Source organism: Falco punctatus, assembly GCF_963210335.1.
Source record: "Falco punctatus genome assembly, chromosome: 9".
Lineage (NCBI taxonomy): Eukaryota > Metazoa > Chordata > Aves > Falconiformes > Falconidae > Falco > Falco punctatus.
The window spans coordinates 42,673,045-42,679,044 of NC_137589.1; positions in this window are offsets into that span (position 1 = coordinate 42,673,045).

Below are 6,000 nucleotides of genomic sequence, written 5' to 3' on the forward strand. Positions count from 1 at the left end.
CTGGCCAGGACGGAACAGAGGACTAGCCACGGCACCCCTGCCTGCAGCCGCCGAGGGGCTGAGACCCCCTGGCCAGGGCAGACAGCCTGGCTGCAGGCAGTGCTGCCAGACAGGGCAGAGCATCTTCCAGCCATGGGCTCTCCAAGCAGCTGGCATTGTCAACCAGGTCACTGTCTAGCCTGAGGGACCGACATCCTCATGTCCAGAGCTGGGGCAGAGACATCTGTTCATTGCAGCTTCCCTATGGACAATGGGGTGCCCGAAGCGCCCTGCGGGGGAGGGGGAAGGGGATGCAGCCAAAATAAGGGGTCGGGAGCCCTCAAGCTCCAGGGAGTGGGACCAATGCTGGCACAGGCAGCTGCCAGCAGCACGATTATGGCACCACCCAGCTGGCTGAGGCTCTGCACCCACTCTTGCTGTCAGGCAAAGTGCAGGTTATTATTATTTTTATTTGCTCATGTTCTCTGAACACAAATTCCCACAGTGTACTGCCTGCTGGTGTGATGGCGTGTGCCATCCCACCCAGCTTTTGACAGCTGCTCTCGCACCAGGGACAGGAGCAGGCTGGGTGAGCAGGCACTTCCAGCAGCAGAGGAGGTATGGGCAAGGTATAGCAGGAGGAGCAGGCAGCGTGCTCCCCGCTGCGGGGCTGTGCTGGTTTCCACTGCCCCACCAGTGCCTGTGCGCTGTGATTGCCTCCAGCTGTGCCAGGAGATGCTCCTCCGTGCCCATGCGATGGCCACAGCCACAGCCCTCTGCTGTCCCGCTGCCAGCCATGCCCCATGGGCCGTGGGCAGGTCCCTGCGTGACTCTCCCCGTGCCGGTGTGGCCACACGGGGACATGTGTGTGGAGCCAGTGGCAGTGACAGGTCCTGCTGGTGCTCCATGCCCCAGCCGGGACCTCTCTGCTGGCAGTAGTGCTTAGGCGCGGGCAGTGCCAGACACACAAACTCCCCTTCCACGTTGCTCTTTGGCATTTTAGAGATAATAAATTGCTAATCAGCAGCCACCACCCCCCTTAGTGTCCTCTGCAGCAACGCTCCAATAATTAATTATAAACTACAATACTGATCAGCTTGCGTGTCCTCTGTCTGCACTGACAATCATTAACCATAATATGAAATTTATAATGTTGAGATGTGGAACCTGGTGAGATGAACTGCTCTGCTTTTTAATCAGTTTTATGGGATGATATAATGCATTGATCGACAAAGACAAGATACAGTGCGTGTTCCTGTGTCTATAGCTGTGCAACCTTATTAATTTAGATTTACAAAGAGTTGCTTGATCTGGAGGGGAGAGAGCTGCCAAAGCTGCCTCGCACAGGACGGACCGGTGCCGGAGCCTGCAAGGGCGGCAGCTGGGGCATCTCTCTGGGCAGGGGGGGCTTCCCAGGGTTGCTGCAGTCTGGGCTCCCTGGCCCCGGGCAGGGCTTCTCAAAGCCCAGCCGCAGCGGCACAGGGTAGTCCCCAGCGTTGGGCAAACTGTGTCCAAGCACCCATCCAGAGAGGTGCCGGCTGGACACCGGTGGGTTTGTCTCAGTCTGATGAGCAGTGGGTACTGGTCCCAGCGACATGGCACTGGGCAGCATGTGCCTGCCTGCACGTATGTGCCTGTGCCTGGCCCTGCCCGAGCCCTCCCTCCTTCCCCCGAAAAGCATCTGTGACTGGGGCATCGCCTTCCCAACCAGTACGGCCCGGTGGCAGCCGGACAGCTGGTAACCATATTGGTGTGTCTTGGGCTGTCATATCGCATTTGCACGCCTGCTCTTGCTCTGCATCCGGGGAGGCTGGGACGGTGGTTTTCAGGTCAGAGGCTGCATCCAGCACAGGAGGAAAATTCCCATTTTCCCACCAAGACTTTGACTGTGAAGTGGCCGGGACTTGGCTCCTCTTCCTCCCGGCAGCAGCTCTGCACCGCAGCCACCCCGGCACCCCGGCCGTTCCTTGGCGCACCCAGCCCTGAGCCAGGGCTCACCCCTCCAGCCAGCGCGTGTCCTGAGGCAGCGGCGAAGAAGCTGAAATGGCTGCAGCTGCGAGGGAGTGGGGCTCGGCTCTAGTTAGTGCCAGGTAGCACGGCTTTGTAGGAAGTAGGGCTTGTAAAAAGTTTGGTTTCATTCTTCTAATTTAAAAGTTTAACTCATAAAAGTAACTGAGAAGCTGTGGTACACTTAGGCTTCTGTTAGGCATTTGATTTAATAGTACATGACGTTTTGATTAAAAAATTAGCTCTATATAATATCAATAGAGCACACATTAAAAGGATTAAGAATTGGCTGACTGACAGGTCTCAAAAAGTAGTTGTCAATGGGGAAATCATCATCGGATGATGATGTTCAACATTTTCATCCACGATCTGAAAGTAGATATGAAACCTGTGCTGGTAAGATTTGGGATGACAAGGATTAGCGGGGAGGTGGGAACACTGACAAGGGGGAGCTGCAGGTGCTGCAAGGGACTGAGATGATGCCCCACACAAATGGTCTCCTGACCTTGCTGCTGCAGGGAGCCACGGGCAGCCAAGCCCTGTGAGGGATGGGTGAATGCGGGGCACCGGAGGTCACCCTGCTCTTGGCCCCCCCGAGCAGCGCACAAATCCTGCTCCTTCGGCCAGCTGGGGGTGCAGAGCAGGTGTGGAGGGATCCAGAGGTCACCACCCCCAAGGCCCCCTGCACGGGGAAGCTGTGCCAGTGCAGGAATTACTAACGTGAGGAGGGTGGACGGGGTGGAGCGTTGGCCCAGGGAATGACCGGTGAAGGCTTGGTACTGGGGATGTGACGAGAAGCTGAAGGACGGGAGTGTTTCCAGCTGAGCACCCAGCCGGGGGCATCGTGCTACCCCGAGTGCCAGCGTGGGGGCAATGGGCACCGACCTGGGGCGCTGCCTTAGGCGTGCGGGTCAGCCTTGATCGAGCCCCAGCTGCTTGTGCCATGGCGGGCAGTGCGTCCCTGGAGTCCCACTGGGCTGCAGCAGCAATGATGGGAGGTCGGGGCTCTGTCACCCCCCCCGGCCCTCACTCACCCTCCATGAGCCATCGCTGGTGTTGCTGCAAAGGTTCGTGCACAAGGTGTGAGCCCTCATGAGGCACAATACATCACACCTGACACCTCCCGAAATAGCCACCACCACCGCCAGCCCCCGGTGGCCCCAGCCGCCACCTCAGCTGGAGGTTTGGGTGCTGCATTTATTAGGGTGATGCAGGAAAATCTGCGGCTAACCTGCAGCTCCTCTTCGCATCAGCCCTGCGCTGGGAAGAGCAGCAGCCACCTCTGCTGGAGCTGTGGGCAGGAGGGCTTGCGGCACGGCAGCGGCGGCCTGTGGGCACTGGCAGCTGCCCTGGCAGTGAGAGCAAGGCTGGCACCCACGGGATGGGCACGGCACGGCCAGGTGTCACTGAGGGCCCCTCGCACGTTTCTGCGCATCACCTGAGTGTGTGCAAAGAGGACATAGCTGAGCTTTCAGGGAGGTGCAGGGGACAGCACACACCGGCACAGTGCCCTGCGTGCGTGTGCCATGCCAACACAGCCCCAGCTGCCCAGGCGGCTGCCTCGGGAGGAGCCACGGGGACAGTCAACCTAAACTGCTTGGGATGCGGCTCTGGGGCCAGAGGGGCAGCAGCGCCGTGCATGCCACTGACTGTTCCCCAGCATGGGGCAGGGCACTGTGGCTGTCCTTCGTCTGCCGCCTTGCGCGGACACGGGTTTTTGCAAGGCAAACCTTTATTAGTGCAGGGAGCGCGCCTAACTCACATTAATTCCCAGTTGTGAATCCTTTCAATTAGCGACTGCAGGCACTCAGCCTGCTGGATGTGTTCATTAGTGACATGGCCTTGCCGCTCGGTGACAAGCCAGATGACAAACCTGTCGGAGGGAGGCGCAAGGTTTTGGCTGTGGCACAGCGCTTGCATTAGCCCTGGAAGGGGGGCAGGAAGGTGAGTGCCTTGCAGTGGAGCAGGGACACGCTCACACCATGGGGTGCGTGGACCCCCCCTGGATCCAGGGGGATGGTGGAGCCCCAGCACCCATGTCCCCAGCAAGAGCAGGCAGGTGCCTGTGACAGTGCACGCTGGTGGAGAAGCTTCTCCTGTCCTGGGCTCAGCACATCCATCAGTGGGAGAGGCATTTGCAGAGCCCCTGGGGCTGCCACAAGTGCTGAGTCCTCTAAATCCCGCTGAGCAGATGGCCCTGAGCCACCTTCAGAGCCACCTGGTGAGCAGAAGGACATGTCCTGTCCTTAGCCATGGGCCGGGGGAGCAAAACCGCGGGGGCCTTCGGTGCTTCTGTAGGGCAGCAGCCCAGGGCACCCGCCTGCCCAAGGGACACGTTCCCGCACGGCCGCAGCGCTGCCTGGGCTGAGCCCGTGGGCAGAGGGTTTCCCAGGGGCATCGCTGCCCTCTCGGCTGCCCACAGGAGCCAGCGTGGCTCGGTGAGCTCCCGGCTCCGAGCGCCCGCGGCAGCCTGCTAAAAGCACCGCGTTTCCACAGGGCTCGACTGGCCCAATAAAAGATTATCAGCTAAATAAAACAAGAAGTGAGTGATGCCACTATGCCCTGTTGGATTGAAATTGTGAGAGCAAAGTGGTTTTCTCGGGGAGATTTATTTCCTCTGCCGGCTGCAGGCAGCCAGCCCAGCGGAGAGAATGAGCCTCTCGCTCCGAGGCCACTGCTCCCTCCTGCAGTCACCACTTGGCTTTTATTTCATTTTTGAGGGAACCAGAACAATAAAGGAAATACAGATATTCGCCCACTGCAAAGCACAGGAGCGTGTGTACACGTGATCACCGGTACATGAGCCACGTGCTCCAGCCCAGCTCTCCCAACCACAGTGGCAGCGCTCAGCCCACGCCTTCACCCCAAAATCCCACCCGTAACCCACAGCCGGAGCCAGGAGAGCAATCCCACGCCAGGGCAGATGGCTCCTGCCCCCGCCTGGACCAGGCATCAGCCGTGACAGCCGAGGCAGTGCTGGCACCCACCCCCTCTGCCTGCCTGCCAAGACCAGCGCCAGTGTAAGACAGTGCCACGGCAGGACACCGGCTGGGGGCTCTGCCCGAAAACCTGGCCAGGGAAGGGGCAGGCAGCAGGTACCGAGGGCAGCAGAACCAACTGACCTGGATGCGCTCGCAGACGGTGCCGTCTGGGCTGCAGCAGAACCAGCCACTGTCATATCTGCTGGCCCTGGGCCACCGAACCAAGCAGCAGCTCAGCGAGCGCTTCACTTCGCTCTGGACTGGCACTCACCGGCAGCCGCCCAGCAGTGGACGGCACGGCCAGCGTCTCCTCCATCCCAAGCTCAGCTTGCCGCTGCTCGGTGCTGGGCACCCACAGAGGCTGGGCACCGGCTGAGGGTGAGTCCCTGGAGCTTCACAGTCCTTGGGTGAAGCCACAGCCTCTGCCATGGGTGACTGCTGGTGGTGGGGGACAGATCCCAGGGGCTCTGCCGTGCCGCAGCGCACAGGGAGCTGTGGTGACGCCAAACGCAGTGCCCGAGGTTATCAAATCCCCACTGCTCAGGGCGATCCTCCTCTCCTGCAGGCAGCACGGCAGGAACGGACCCTGACACCACTCACCATCCTCTCTCCTGCTGTGAGCTGCAGTTTCAGGTACCATCCCCCTGCAGCAACCGGGCACCAGTACCTGCTCCCGCCAGCCCCGCTCGCTGGGAAGCATGCCATTAGATCCCCGGTAACTGTAAATATTGCAAGTGCTCGAGTCAGCAGTCTTGCTGAATTTTGCTTTCAACATCTGCAGCCCAATAAATCTTTTGTCTCCTTCAGGTGAACTGTGCTCTCGGCTCGGGCTCCAATTTACATCCCTCAGCACCATCACGGCGGCGGTGGCAGCCCCAGCGGGGTCCCACCACCAGCCCCGGTGGGTGCCCGGCGGGGCCGTGGCTGCAGGGAGAGCAGGGGGCCCATGGGCAGCCCCGACCCCGCCAGCGAGCGGCTGCACCACGATGGGCCCCGCGGCCACCGCCACCATTTGCTTTGTGCCAAAACCCTT